The sequence below is a fragment of the Nuphar pumila genome, chromosome 11, assembly GCF_984573655.1.
Source record: "Nuphar pumila chromosome 11, dmNupPumi1.hap1.1, whole genome shotgun sequence".
Lineage (NCBI taxonomy): Eukaryota > Viridiplantae > Streptophyta > Magnoliopsida > Nymphaeales > Nymphaeaceae > Nuphar > Nuphar pumila.
Window position 1 is genome coordinate 28,825,212 of NC_143259.1, and position 15,894 is coordinate 28,841,105.

The window sequence follows — 15,894 nt, forward strand, 5'->3', positions numbered from 1 at the left end:
AAATCTAATTTTTTGTATTTTTAAATATGGAAATTCAAATAAAAACCCTAAATTTCATGATTTTTACCTAAAATATTGATTCTAAAGGGGATTTAGGATATCAAACTTCCATAAAAATTTCCCAAATTTTATGGAGTGACAAAGGACAGTAAGGCAAGAATTTTTTACTTTTACACTTTCTGGTTTTGACCTATGGTCGGAGCTGTGACACTCCGGCAAGTCGGATCGGAATCCGGCGACTAATAAATGAAGGAAACAGACAGGTTTTGGTAGAAAATGTGGGGAAATTAGTAATCAGATGGGAAAATTTCTGAAATTGTGGGAAAAATTCCCTGACACATAGGTAAAGAATTGATATTTTGACACCATTGGGATTCGGGTTACGGTTTGGAAAAGGCCACACTGTTATCAGAGACCTAAATCTCTGGAATTTCTGGACATTGGAATCTGTTAGACAGAAAGATAAAGTCCGGGAAAAATAATGAAACAAATCCAAAAATTCCCAAATTTTGGGAAATTGCAGAACATTATGTTAGGAAAAACTTTTATGTTGAAAGTTTTTGCAGACAGGCTATAGATTGAACAGACTCGATGTATTAGGGTATGTCTGTACCCTAACACAGGAAAATCAAAATTTTCCCAGGGGTCTGGGAAATCCGATTTTTGACAGAGGTCAAAACTTATTGGAAAAAGCTCAAAATTTCCAGATCATTAGTAGATTCAATCATGAATCCACTGTGATTTTTGTAGAGCAATCCGAATCTCCCACAAGGGTGGTGTCGGAGGTTCTTTTCTGCTAAAGCAGAAATTGGAAATTCGGGAGGGTTCAAAAACCCGATCCAGTGTTTTATTTTTTTTATGGGGTTATAAAACCCGAATTGACTCAGAATTTTGGCAAAAGATTGGTAACTAGCATCTCTATTTAACATAAAAATTTCGGAATTTAAAGGTTAAAAATCATGCATAAAATAACAATTGTGAAGGATGCTTAGAACTAAACTTGCAAAATAACTATTGACAAATTGATAAAGCCAACTTAGATAAATGAAGTGAATGTAAGATATATAAAAAAAAAAAAAAAACTCTAACAAAATAAAAATAATCAGGGGATATCAACTATGCTATATTTTGGCTACTAACATGAGAGATCCGATCCATCTTCCGGATGGATCATCTCACGTACCTAGCATTGATATATAATATACATGCTTATAAAGGAAATTCAATGGGATTTTTAGAGAAAAATTAATAAAGTAGGAGGGATGCAGACTTACCTTGGATTAGCTGCAGTGTTTGGAGATGGCTAGGGGAGTTGAAGTAGGTGATTCGGAGGTGGCTGCTACTGTCACCAAAGGGAAAGCTTCACCAAAGCTGCTGGCTGGACCAAGAAGTGGCTGCAACGATGGGGCTGGAGCTTGAAGGGATGGAGGCTTCAAAGGGCCGCCGGCTGGAGCTTGAAAGAATGGAGGCTTCAAAGGGGAAGCTGCCTTGGAGAGCACAAAGGTTGAAGGTTGATGGTGGCTGTCAAAGCTGGTGGCTGTGTTGCTGCAATGAGAGAGAGAGAGAGAGAGAGAGAGAGAGAGAGAGAGATGGGTTAGGAGGCAGCCGTATGGCTTTTTCTTCTTCTTTTTTTTTTTGGTCTCTTTTAACTTAGGTCTTTATTCAGCCTCAACTTAGGGTTTTTAGGGGTTAATGAAAAGAGAGGGAAAGAGTGTACGTGAATGGGCTGGAGAAGGGAAAGGAAGGAAGGGAAGGGAAGAAGAAAAAGAAAGGGAAGAAGAAGAAAAGGAAAGAAAAGGGAAAAAGAAAGGAAAGAAAGAAAAGGAGGGAAAAAGGAAAAGGGAAAGAAAAAAATGAGAAAATGGAAAGTGGGGCTGGAGGCTTGGGTGACCACCTTGTGGGTCCCACCTCCTTTCTAAAAAAAAATAAAAATAAAAAAAATAAAAATCAATAAAAACAAAAATAAACAAATAAAAAGAAGCATTTTTTTTATATAAAATAGAAAAGTAAATGAATGGGCCATCTCAGAGCGGGTCCAAATTCCACATTTGAAATTCATTTTGACGATTAGAGGGGTAAAATAGTCTTTTTAGAAAGTTTCTAGACGAAACGAGCTATTTTTGGCAGTTTTTTAAACGAGCTCGGATTTTGAAGTTCAATACCCCGTTGCGAAGCAAATCCAATGTAGAATTTAAAAATATAATTTTAAAAGAAATCCAGATTGTTTTTCTTGAGAAAATGCTTCCAAATCTATTTTTAGACAAAACGAGCTATTTTTGGCAGTTTTTGAAACGAGCTCGGATTTTGAAGTTCAATACCTCGTTGCGAAGCAAATCCAATGTAGAATTTAAAAATGTAATTTTGAAAGAAATCCAGATTGTTTTTCTCGAGAAAATATTTCCAAACGAAATGAACTATTTTTGGCAGTTTTTGAAACGAGCTCGGATTTTGAAGTTCAATACCCCGTTGCGAAGCAAATTCAGTGTAGAATTCAAAAAATTTGAGTTTGAAATAAATCCAGATTATTTTTCTTGAGAAAATATTTCCAAATTTAGACTCTCGGGGGTAAAAATGTCAATTTTGGAAACCCAGGGTTTGAAATTGATTTCTGAAAGTTTTTAAAACTCGATCTGGATTGAAATTTATAAAACTGGAGTTCTGGACTTCGAAAATGGAATGAAATGTGATGAAATGTTATGAAATGCTGAGAAATGATATGAAATGATGAGAAATGACATGAAATGCTATGCGAAATGCTAACTCTGAATGAAGAATTTTGGATGTCAGACCCCGATTGACACTTGTATCATTTTAAAAAGTGTTAAAATTGACAAAATTTGCAAAAATGGTTGAAGAAATGATTTTCGAGCTCTGCCAAGCTAGAGTGACACTAGAAATTAGGGTTTGAGCTGGATTAAACTGAAATGAACTGAATTGAGCTGGGTTTTAGAGTTTCAGAACTCAAGTGAACTGATCAGACACTGACACAATTGACCTTTCCGACTAAATTTTCAAGAAAAGCTGCCATTTTTAGAGAAATGGTTCAGAATGGTCACTGAAGTGAAGTGAATTACGAACTTGAGCTGGATTTGAGCTAAAAAAAAAGGTCAATAATACTGACATGAACTAAAATCGAAGCTCAAACACTAGCTCAATTGACTAAACTCGGATCAATTTCAGCTAAAAGAGCTGAAATGGACTGAAATGGGCTCCTGGACACTTAGAAATGGTTTTGAATTGAAATTGAAGTGCTTGAACTCCTGGTGAGCTCAAGTTAGACTCTGGGGAACATGACTGACTGGGAATGACTGACTCGAAGACAATTGGTTTGGATTTGAGTGAGAAATGAGCTCATTTCTGAAGAAATGATCCCATTCTGGCAGGAATGGTCAAAAATGAAAATGGTTTATTCATTATGAGCTCAGATGAGCTTGAGATGACTGATATTCTAACTGTCTTGAACTGACCAATGAGCTTGGTTGACTCCGACTGACTGGGGTCCGGGATGACCTAGGGGTAAAATGGTAATTTTCCTAATGAAAATGGGTAAAATGGTGATTTTCTGAAACTGACTCGGGGTTTGACTCCTACACTGACCTGACAGGGTTGGCATTGCCTGAGGAGGATTGTTTGAGAATGAGTGAGGAAAATTTGGGGTGTTTACAGATGCCCCTCTTTGCTACTAAGCCGGCTTGAAGACGAGCTTAGTGGCAAAGAAAAATACACCAAATTTTGGCTATAAAAATGCCCCAGTTTGAAGGATCTGACTGGATATGAAAATATTAGCCCTGATGAAAATGGTAGATATGAAATGGAGAATAGAGAGGAAAAATTTACTTCAAAAGAAGTGAGATTCAGGTTTTTGCCCTTAACCTGGATGGGACGGGAAATACCTCGTGTAAAAATGAAGCTCAGGTTTAACCCTTAACCTGACCGGGAAATGAAATACCTCATCAAAATGAGGCTCAGGTTTGTACCCTTAACCTGACCGGGAAATGAGATACCTCATCAGAATGAGGCTCAGGTTTGTACCCTTATCCTGATTGGGCGGGAAATGAAATACCTCATCAAAGGAGGCTCAGGTTTGCACCCTTATCCTGATTGGGCGAAAAATGAAATACCTCATCAAAGGAGGCTCAGGTTTGTACCCTTATCCTGATTGGGCAAAAAATGAAATACCTCATCAAAGGAGGCTTAGGTTTATACCCTTATCCTGATTGGGCGGAAAATGAAATACCTCATCAAAGGAGGCTCAGGTTTGTACCCTTATCCTGATTGGGTAGAAAAATGAATGGAATCCTCGAAGGAAGAAACCATGATGGAACCTTCGGATTTCCGCACAATGAATCCGATAGGGGTTTTGCAAAAGGATGAAATTGGGGTCCCTAAAGCTTGAAAAGGGGTTTGATTTTGGGCGCCTCATTGCTGAGACTAAATAACTTTTGAAATTGGTGACCTTTTGCTGGAATTGGTGGCTTAACCTCAAGCCGAAATTGGACTGTCTATGGTGGGACAGTGGGGACACAGGGAAGTGTGCGAATCTGAGAGCCCATGCGCTCAGATTATACCAACAGAAGGGAAGGAATCTTGAAAACTCCCATTATCAAGTCCTTAAAAGGGATAACAACTGATGTCGGGATGCGCCAAAGATGAACCTCAAGCTCTCGCTTCACGCCAGGATAGCTAGAAAATATTGTCAAAATGTTGAAAATTATTGTTGATTCGAAATAATTGAAAGTGATGCACATTGCTTTGAAAATATTCCCTCTTTTCTTCCTGAAGTATTATCTCCGATTGGGCTTAACTTCGTAAAATCAAGATTCGAATTCAAATTGCTTGCAATTGGCTTTCTTTCAATGAAGCTATCAATTCCCTGATATGAGCAGAAAAGAGAGTATTCTTGATATTGTGAAAGCAATTTGTGAAAGAATATTGATAATAGAATTTCACAAAATTTAAAGAGGATTCTTTGGCAGATTTGGCAGTCTGATATCCTGGAATTCTTTCTCATGACGATCTTTCTGCCTACTATTTTTTTTTTGGCAGAATTAGAGCTCTCTTGGGTTTTTGGAGATTACATCATCCTTCATTTTGGAGATGTCTTGACTTTTCTCTCTCTTTTTTTTTTAGAAGGGTACGTCACAAACTCCTTCATCTCAGAGATGCTTCGATCCTTCTTTTCTCTCAGGGATTATATTGACGGTTATTGGCTCTTTGGTTGGAAATCTGTTGATGATAGCAGAAATTAAATATCTTTTAGAGTTTGTCGGGAGGCCCATCGCAATCGCCTTCATCTTGACGGTGCTCTGAACTTTCCCTGGAAGGATCCGTCACAAACTCCGTCATCTTGGAGATGATTTGAATCTTCTTTGGCCCCGGGGGTCTACTCGCCTAATTCGCCTTCATCTTGACGACAGTTGAGAGATCCCTTTTGCAGATATTTAATTGCAGCTTTAGGTGATTGAGGAGATGTAGGGATTGAATGGATTTTTCTGTATCACCCAGGATATTTCGACTGCTTTATTTTCCAAGAATGATCTTTAAAAATGTGCCATTGACTGCGATCAATACCGATCACTTATGGCTTTGCAACAATATTGAATTTCCTTTGCTGGCCATATTGGGGATTTATTCTTCATCCTTTTGGTCGGCTAATAGAAAGAATTTGAATTTTGAATCCTTTTTCACGAAAGCTTTGACCTTTCAGAGATAATACTGAAGGTATTCTGAGGTAATGTTTTTGTGCAATAAAAATTTTGAAATCAACAAATATTTAATGACAAATGACAAGATTTTCTTGAAATCCTTTGTGGAAGCGAGTATTTGAAGCACAACGTAACACATCCATGACAAAAATTTTCTTCTCCTTTCCCCAAAGGAGAAGATTCAGACATTGGAAATAGAAATTACTCCTCTCTTCCCTGAAGAGGAGGTGTTTGCAAAACGAACTTTCGAAGAGAAATTAAGCTTTCGTCAAAACTTCCTAACATTAGGCTTCTCTTATGGAAAGGGGGCCGGTAATGATGAGGTCGGTGAATTGGTCATGAAGAAACGAGTCCATCACACTCTCCCTGAAAAGAGGGTCCTTCATGATGAAATGGCCTAGTTTGAAATTGCGGTCACAAGGAAAGCGAGCTTCCGTCGAAGCACTCCCTGAATTAAGGGTTCCTTGTATGAAATTGGAAATTTGTTTTGCAAACGGTTCACATAGACATGAGTCCCTTCAAACTCTCCCTGAAAAGGGGCTAGGTGAACAAAGGATAGCATGCGAAAAGAACGAGCTCCCTTGAACTCTCCCTGTACAAAGGGTCTCTCGCAACAGGAAATGATTGGAATTGGTATGAAATTGGAATTCGAAAAATTTAAAATTTTGAAATTTGGAATTTGAAATTGGAAATTTGGAAATTTGGAAATTTGGAAATTGATATTTGGAAACTGGAAATTGATTGACTCGAAGGTCAAAATTGGTTGACCCAAATGTCTAAATCGGAAATTTGGAATTCAAAAATTGGAAATTGGAAATTGGAAATTGGGAAATTGATTGACCCGAAGGTCGAAATTGGAAATTTTGGAAATTGATTGGCCCGAAGGTCGAAATTGGAAATTGAGTGACCCGAAGATCGAATTTGAAAATTGGTTGACCCAGAGGTCGAAATTGGAAATTTGGAAATTGGGTGGCTCGAGGGCCGAATTGGTAATTGAAAATTGAACTTTGATGAATGATCAGCACAAAGACTGAACCCGAGAGGTTGACTGATACGACCCACCAGTGAGACACTAACACAAGTGCTCAATCTTGAAAGAACACCAGCATGAATACCGGGTTTTGAAAATATGTCAACATAGACATTGGATTTTAAAAATATATCAGTTCGAGCACTGAATTTTGGAAGTGTACCAGTTTGAGCACTGGATTTCAAAATTGTACCAGTTCAAGCACTGAGTTTTGAAAATATACCTTGTTTTTAATTTGAAATTTGAATTTTTAAAAGAGACCTATGCTCTTAAAGTATTTGGGAATTGTAACGAGAATGATTGTCGGGGTCTCAGGATTATCCCTTATCCTGAATGGGTAACGAACTTGATGCAAATGCATGCCAATGAATGCAGATGTATGCAAATATGAAAATGATATAAATGAATGCACATGCGTGCAAAATGAGAGATTTGTTTATCCTGCCTGCATACAGGATATTTGTAGATAAAAACAAAATTTTTAAAAAAATGCCCCAGTATAACTGGGAAAGGAGAATTTAACCATTATTGAACAAAATTTGGAGGAATTACAAAGAATAAGACATGGTTTAAGTATAGAATTTTTTCAAATGCCGAGCATTGATGGGATCTGGTAATTCCACTCCGTCAGCATTTATGAGCCGATATGAATTACGAGGTAATGCCTCTTTGACAACATAGGGACCTTCTCAATTTGGTGACCACTTGCCACCTGGGCGGTGCTTGAGATAAGCCGTTGATCTGAGCACTAGATCATTGACTCGAAATTTTCTTTCAATGACTGATTTTGCATATTGTCTGGCTATCCTCTGACGATATGATTGAGCGTGCTCTGCTGCTCTGAGTCTTCTTTCATCTAGCAAATCAAGCTGTACTAGCCGCTGTTGCTGATACTGATCAAGAGGTAATTCGAGAAGTGATGCAAATTTCAGAGCAGGTTTCTGAACATGTAGAGGCAATACTACTTCGGTTCCGTAGACAAGTTCTGACGGAGTAGCATTAGTTGGAGTTCGAATGGTGGTTCGATACGCCCACAATGCATCATGAATCTTCTCATGCCAGTCACGGCCTGTTTCCAAAGTTCGCTCCAGGATTCGAATCAAAATCTTATTGGTGGCCTCTGCTTGGCCATTTCCTTGAGGATAATAAGGAGCGGAGAAATGATGATGAATTTTGAACTTTAAACAAAAAATCCTCATTCTCTCATTCTTGAAATGACTGCCATTATCTGACACAATATCATGTGGTATGCCGAAACGACATAGGATATTCCTATGGATGAATGAGACCACATGTCGACCTTCTACTGTGCGTAGAGTGACTGCTTCTACCCATTTAGTAAAATATTCTGTTGCAGCAAGAAAATATTTATGGCCATTTGAAGCAGAAGGAGTAATGGGACCAACAACATCAAAAGCCCACATAGAAAATGGCCATGGCGAGACGACAGATTGCAAATATGTCGTTGGCGCATGAATGGAAGGTGCACGCATCTGGCATTGAACGCACTTCTTCACAAAATGATAACAGTCTTGTTGCATAGTTCTCCAGTAATAGCCTGCTCGGATGATTTGTTTGACAAGAGTTTGGTAGCCAACATGACCACCGCAGATACCTTCATGTGCTTCTTCCACAACTTCTTTGGCTTCTTCTTCGTCCAAACATCTGGAATATTCAGAGCTGAATCCACGACGATAAAGGACGTCGGCAAGAATAAAATATCGCGCAGACATGCGCTGAATTGCTCGCCGCTCTTTCTTTGAGAGTTCTGGAGGAAATTCGCCAGTTTCAATGAAATTCTTGATGTCATGATACCAGGGCTTCTTCGTTTGCTCCGCCTGGTTTACCTGCTCTACTGGGACGAAAGCAGGTTGATCAAGTCTGCCAATTTCAAAGGAGCGACAAGATTCTTCGTTCCTGAAAGACATGATGGATCCCAGATTGGCTAAACTGTCTGCAATTTGATTGAAGTCTCTCTTGACATGGAAAAGTTGGAATTCTTCGAAATTGCTAACAAGAGCTGAGACGATCTTCTGATAAGGAAGTAACTTCTGATCCTTCACTTGCCATTCAGCTAAGACTTGATTGACGACGAGCAAAGAGTCGCCATAAGCATGCACTCTTTTGACATTGAAGTCTCGTAGAATTTTCAGACCTTGTATCAAAGCTTCATACTCGGCCATATTATGAGTGCACTGAAAATCTAATTTGAGAGAAAAGGGGATCATCTCTTTCTCAGGTGTGATCAACAGAATCCCGATTCCTATGCCTGGCATATTCTTGGAACCGTCAAAGAATAAATTCCAAATTGGGGATTTTTTTTAATATTGCAGATCCGCTCATCGGGGAAATCATCCTCGACTTTAACATCTTCTGCTAAAGGAAAATCTGCTAATTAATCTGCAATTGCTCGGCCCTTGATAGATTGCTGAGAGACATATTCCAAATCGTATTGCATCAATAAAACCTGCCATTTAGCAATCCGTCCACTGAGGAAGGGTTGCTCTAGAATATACTTGAGAGGATTTAATTTGGATAGGATCTTGATTTCAGATGTCAACAGATAGTGTCTCAATTTCTGACACATCCAAACTAGAGCTAGACATGTCTTCTCTATCTGAGAGTATTTCTTCTCATAATCAATGAAGGTTTTGCTCACATAGTAAATGGCATGCTCTACCAGACTGCCTTCTTCGTATTGCGCCAAAAATCCGCCACAAGCCACTTGATTAACTGAAATGTATAGCAGTAGGGGTTTCCCTAATTCTGGCGGCTTTAACACAGGAGGATTGAGCAAATATTTCTTGATGCATTCGAACGATTGCTGACACTCTGGTCCCCATTCGAATTTCACTCCTGTTCTGAGCAAATGATTGAAAGGCTCACATCTCATGGCCAAATTGGATATGAATCGCCGAATTGATTGCATGCGTCCCTGAAGGCTACGCAATTCTTTCAGATTAGTCGGGGGAGACATGTCAATGATAGCTTTGGCCTTAGCGGGATCAACTTCTATCCCCTTTTTGCTGACTAGAAAGCCTAACAATTTGCCAGATTCGACTCCAAAAACACATTTTTGTGGATTGAGTCTTAGCTTGTAAAGAATGAGCCGCTTGAAAACTTGATTGAGAGTTTTGATGTGATCTTCTTCTTCTTTGGATTTTACCAGAATATCATCGACATAGGCATCCATGATTTTGTGCATCTGATCATGGAAAATGACGTCCATAGCACGCTGATAAGTGGCTCCAGCATTCTTAAGCCCAAATGGCATGACTGTATAACAAAAAGTGCCCCAAGGAGTAGTGAAAGATGTCTTGGACTGATCACGAGCGGCCAACTTGATCTGATTATATCCGGAATATCCATCCATAAAAGAGAACATAGCGTGACCTGCTGTGCTATCAATCAAAAGATCAATATTAGGAAGTGGATAATCATCCTAAATGTGAAAACAAAAGAATAGAAACGAAAGACAAGCAGATGCCCTTAGTGCGTCCCTTTGATAAAGATAGTGCCCTTCTGAGATCTTATGCCACTAAAGCCCAATCCGGCTCTCTGAGGATAGTGCTGAGGAATTACTGGCTCGAGACGACCATTCCCATTTTTTCCCAGGCCTTGAAAAGGCTGATAACCATGCTTTACTAACAAATCAAATCCCTTTTTGGCCTTCATAAATTGGGAGAACAGTGGATGATCTTTGAATGTACTATAGTCAATTCGTCCTCCAATTTTGAAAAACTGTGGGCCTCTCCATCGAGTCATGGCCACTGTATGTGTTGGTTGTTCAGCCGTCTGCAGTATTCCCGAATTTTCTTCAAAGCTGACCTCATCAATGCCCCTAATGCTAGGGATATCAGTAGTGAAAGTGGGCCTAGGAACCATGGGTTGTGCAAGCCTCTTCTCCGGATCCTCGCCCAAGACTGTTGTGATCATTCCACCTTTTGACCACTTGACACACTGATGCAAAGTAGACGGCACCGCGTTCGTGTTATGAATCCACGGTCGTCCCAACAACAGATTATACGTTGGGGGTACGTTGACCACATGAAAAAGGACAGAGTGGACCAAGTAGTCAATGAAAATTTCCAAGAAAATTTTCCCTTTAGCTGTCTGGCCATGATTATCAAACCCGTAGATAGTGATCGGGTCTGGGATATATTCCTCTTCTCTAATGCCCAAAGCTTTGGCTGTCATTTCTGGGCATATATTGAGGCTGCTGCCTCCATCTATCAGCACATGAGGAACAGTCATTCCTCTAGCTCGAATCACAACATACAAAGCGTTGTTGTGAAACACATGCGGCTTAGAAAGATCTTCATCTGAGAAAGTGATTGGAGCATTTGTCATGGCCTGATTGACTATCTGGGCCATGTCTTCAGGAGTTATGCTCGGTCTCACTTTGATTTTCCGCAACAGATCATTCAACACTTGCTGGTGCTTGGCGGAAGCTTGGGCTAAATCCAAGATTGAGACATTGGATAATGCAGTAATCGGCTTTGGTGTCGATGTCTCACCTTTCTCCGGAGCGGGCTTAATAAAGTGCTTGGGGAGCCATGGCATTCTTTTAGCCACCTCAGAAGATACCCCAGAGGGTTTATCAGATACTTTCATTTTACCAAAAGCTGCAATGAGATCTATTTTCTGAGCTTTGGACTCAGTTTGCTGCAGTACAAGGACCTGATGTTGGATTTGCATATCACTTTTAGAGCATGGCCTAATATGCTCTTGCGGCTGAAAGGCTGTTCAGAGACGACCGCCGTAGAATGATGGGGAAAGGGTTTCTTTAGAATATCCATATTTTCATCTTCGGCACCCTCTACCAGAAGATTCTTGTCGATGAGATCCTGAACAATATTTTTGAGAACGAAGCAGTTCTCAGTATTGTGCCCCACTGTTCTGTGAAATTTACAAAATTGATCTTTGAATTTCCCCATGGGAATAGGGGGATCAACCAACCTAGGCAGTTTGACCATCTCCTTGGTCAACATATACTCGAGCACAGTCTCGAGGGATTGGTCTAGTGGAGTGAATTTCCTGTCATAACTCCACCCTTCATGCTTTACTTTTTCTCGGGGCTTTGGTCCCTGTTCTAATTGAAGTGGCTTATTGTATTGAGGCACTGATTTGCCTTTCTGATCATTCTTGTTGGAACTTCCTGCCCCATAACAGAAATCTTTGTTCTGCCCCTTATAGTGGTTCCAATTATTATTTCTGACAGAATGAGTGAAGTGAGTTTTCTTCTTCTGCTCATTCTGGCCGTTGTTCTTGGTGAAAGTGAAGCCTTCGTAGAAACCATTTTCCATGCTCAACTCGAGCCATTGAGCTCGCTCTGTCAGTTCAATGAATGTCCTTGATGGTGCAGTAGAGATGAGACCTCTTAGAGGCTGTGAGAAGTTACTCAGAATTAGGGACAAAGCATGTCTCTCTGATATGGGGTCCCTCATCTTGTTGCAAGCTGACCTCCATCGGTGGATAAAATCTCTGGCCTTCTCATTTTCTCTCTGTTTAAGGCCGCAAATATGGCTGAGGGTGGGAAGTGCCTCAGCATTGAAGAGAAATCGCTCAATGAACATGTTTACCACTTTGTCAAATTCCTTCAACTCAATTGAATTCACATGCTCCGAGTACCATTTAGCTGCGGTTCCCTCCAGACTGCGAGGGAAACATAGGAAAAGTGCACGATTGTCTCGTTTGAATCTGGAGCATTCAGCGAAGAACATGGCGAGATGAGCTTTAGGATCGCCAGAACCATCGAATTTGATAAACTTTCTGGGGAGATTCTCGAGATTGTCGTCCCCATCCAAACCATCATAGAAGTCTTCGCTGGTGAAGACTTTCTTGCCCTTGTCACGGGCCTGCAGGTCTCGAAGCATTCTGACCACATCTTTGAACTGCGGCTGGTTAGAGTCATTGAGAGATTGCTCTTTGAATTTGTGGACTGACCCCTGCCCCTGGGTAGACTTGCGGAATGCCTGATGGGTCTCAAACTCTTCATCTGAATCTTCCACTGATTCCTCTTCATCAGTTGCATCAACATGCTGAGCAGGCTTCTTGGATATCTTCAAGGCTTTCTTGACTGCCCGGCCTTTTGTCTTTTGCTTCACCTGTGCTTTCTCTGTACTGGCTTCAGCTTGTTCTGCCAGCATCTTAGTCATCATCTTCTTAAACATGGCATACATTTGAGGATTAATGTCATCCTCAACCTGTTGCCCCTGATTTTTGCCTGAGCGCGGGGAATCCATTTCTTCGTCTGAAGCTGTCGAATATGCGATTCCCTCGACTGGTGCAGTCTTCTTCCCTGACCTTGTTTGAACCATTGACTGTCACGAAGGCTCTCTGCAGAGCAAAATCGATGGTTAGGCTTTTGAGAGAGATTTTGATTGGAAGAAAATATTCGCTGAGAATTTTGGTAGACAATTTGAAAGAATATCCCATTACTAGGGATTGAGTCGTCGCTGGGATTACGACAATTGCGTTGTCATTCCTTTGCAAAGAAAATAAACAACTGAAAATTAAGCCTTGTTACCTAGGCGAGGTCGTCAAACCAAAAATTGAAGAATTTGCAAGATTTTTATTTATTGAAAGAAAACATGATTGCATCAATATCAAACTTGAGAAAGAGGGGGCGGACAGACAATTTGCCACCACTCTTTATAACTAGCAGAGACACGAGGACCGGGAAAAAGCGGAAGAGTAACAAAAGAGTCCCAGCCATATCTGGCAGAATGGTATGCTCCGGACCACTGTGCTGATGTAAGGTCGAACTCTGGCACGACTCCAGATAGCAGCCGCATCTCTATGTGCTTCTGTCTCTGAGAAAATTGTCGAACACACCGCTCCGGATGATAGTAAGCACAGAAGAATGGACCAAGCAACTTGAATCTCTTGCCATATGCATAGGTGTATCTGGGAGGCGATAATTCTCGATCAAAATAGTCCCACACCACTTCTTCTTCCTGCAGATAGTCGATCAGGAATCGGTACCGCGCAACTGGAAGGAGCTCCTTACCGTTGTATCTGAATGAACTAGCTCTGGTTGGTACATGCTGAAGGAACCAAGATTGAAGAGCATAAGTACATCCCTCGACTAAGATGGACTCTCCAAGTGTGAAGCGGGTCAGTCCTCTGTATAGAAAAGCAAGCGCGGCCATGGCTATCGAGAGACGGCTGGTCTGTCGACTTCCCCATCTTCTCAAAAGTTGAACTATTCTGACATCCACATAATTTTGTCCATCTGGAAAGAAAGCAAGTCCCACAGTACACAAAACCATCGCATGCTGAATTCTCTCTCGAGCTGTCCTGGACAACAAGCTGACTTCTGCGAATTCTCCATACTGTCGGTAGATCTCGATCAGACTCACATATTCATTCCCATTTTCTTCAATCAGTGGCCAAGACTTGCGCCCTGTCATGCGAGCTACGGCATCTTTGGGGTCCAGACCCTTGACATTGATCAGAAACTGCTGCTCTAACGGATCTCCAGGCTGACCGGCTGGCTCAGGCAGTCCCATAATCTCTGAGAATTCATCCATCAGTATTGTCATCTCGCCCCACGGGAACCAGAATGTGCAAGTGCGCGGATTCCACCGCTCCGCCAGTGCATGAATCAGATTGTCGTTGACTGTCAACTTTCCCACTGCAGATGCCAATTCCAACCCACAATCGCTCAAGTGGTCCGGAAACATACGAGAGAAATTTTTGAACCAGACATAGTACCACCGGGGGAAGAAGGGTCCGGTGCTAAGAGATCGATGCTCAGGAAGACTTTGTCGCACCTCATAGGAGATGTGACCCTCAGGAAAAACAGAATCGAGCTGACTGGATGCCATTGGACTGAAAGACAAGAAGACTGGAATTAGACTTTGGAAAAATATAAGAAATTTGAAAATTGCAGGCAGGATAAAATGAAAGCTGGAAATTCGAAGTCCAGTGGAACGAAAGAATGGAAGATTTCCTGGAGTTTTGAAGGAAAAGGTGGATAATTTAGAAAAATCGTCCAGGGTTTTTGAGAAAAAGGAGATATTTCATAAAAAATGAAAAATGAGGTATTTTGGAAAATTGTTTGGTATTTTGGAAAACTTGGGAAAAATATGAGAAAATAAGGTGAAAATGAATATCATATATTCAATTACAAACAATTATGCACATACAGCAATCCCTAGGCAGCCAACTCTAAATGCATTGATTTTGAAAGAGCTTTAGGACCCTAATCCTGACTCTAGGCTTAGATCAACTGTGTCCAATCATGCTATGCCGATATACTCGAGCCGAGGCTCGATGTACGTGGCATAAAACTCATCTCCGGGTCTAGGCTTGTGTTTTCCCAACATCCTTGAGCGCCTGCCGATATACGTTGGACTATGGCCCTTGGTACGTGGCAGGGGGGCGTTAGCCCAAATAAGTGGCCCAGTTGTGAGGCTCTGTCCCGAACTATGGTTCTGGAAGAGAGCCCAGCAACGTGAAGACCGGGTAGACATAGGTGGGGTGGTTTTTGAAATATGATCACATGCAGGCAAACAGAGGGCTCTAAGTCCTAAAGAGATAGAATTTTGAAAACTTTTGAAGAAGCAAACATTGTTTTCATACAAGTCCTAGATTGAGGAGTGTTGTATTTCAGACCTAAGTCTAAGTGAGCATGCATAATTCTCCTCAATATGGTCCTACCAAACCATGCCTAGTCTATATGCAATCCATGTCAGCTGGGTTCAAGTCTAGGCTCCTAGGTTCACATGATATCAGAAATTAAAGCTGACATTTCATAGAACATAATTTTGACAATTGGGTTAAGTTAAAGCACATAATTGATCAGGCGAGGACAGGTCCCATCACGGTCGCCAAACCTGTTATCATCGCAAAATTTTTCTCCTCCCTTGCGAGAGAGAAATGAATTTCGCGAGTCAAACTCGACCAAAGTTTTGAAAATGGTTTTGAAAATTACTCGCCTCCGTTTTGAAAATTTGCGGGAAAATTCCGTGGAATGGGATCCGCCTGTCGATACGAGGTTCAACCGTTCCTGGCGCCTTTACCAGGGGTAATTGAACCAAGGATCAATTATGTGCTTTAACTCGACTCAAATAGCTAAATTATGCTCTATTTTTCCTAGAATGCACAAAGAATCAGGCTTGTGCTATGAAATTTTTAAAAATGCAAGTTTGA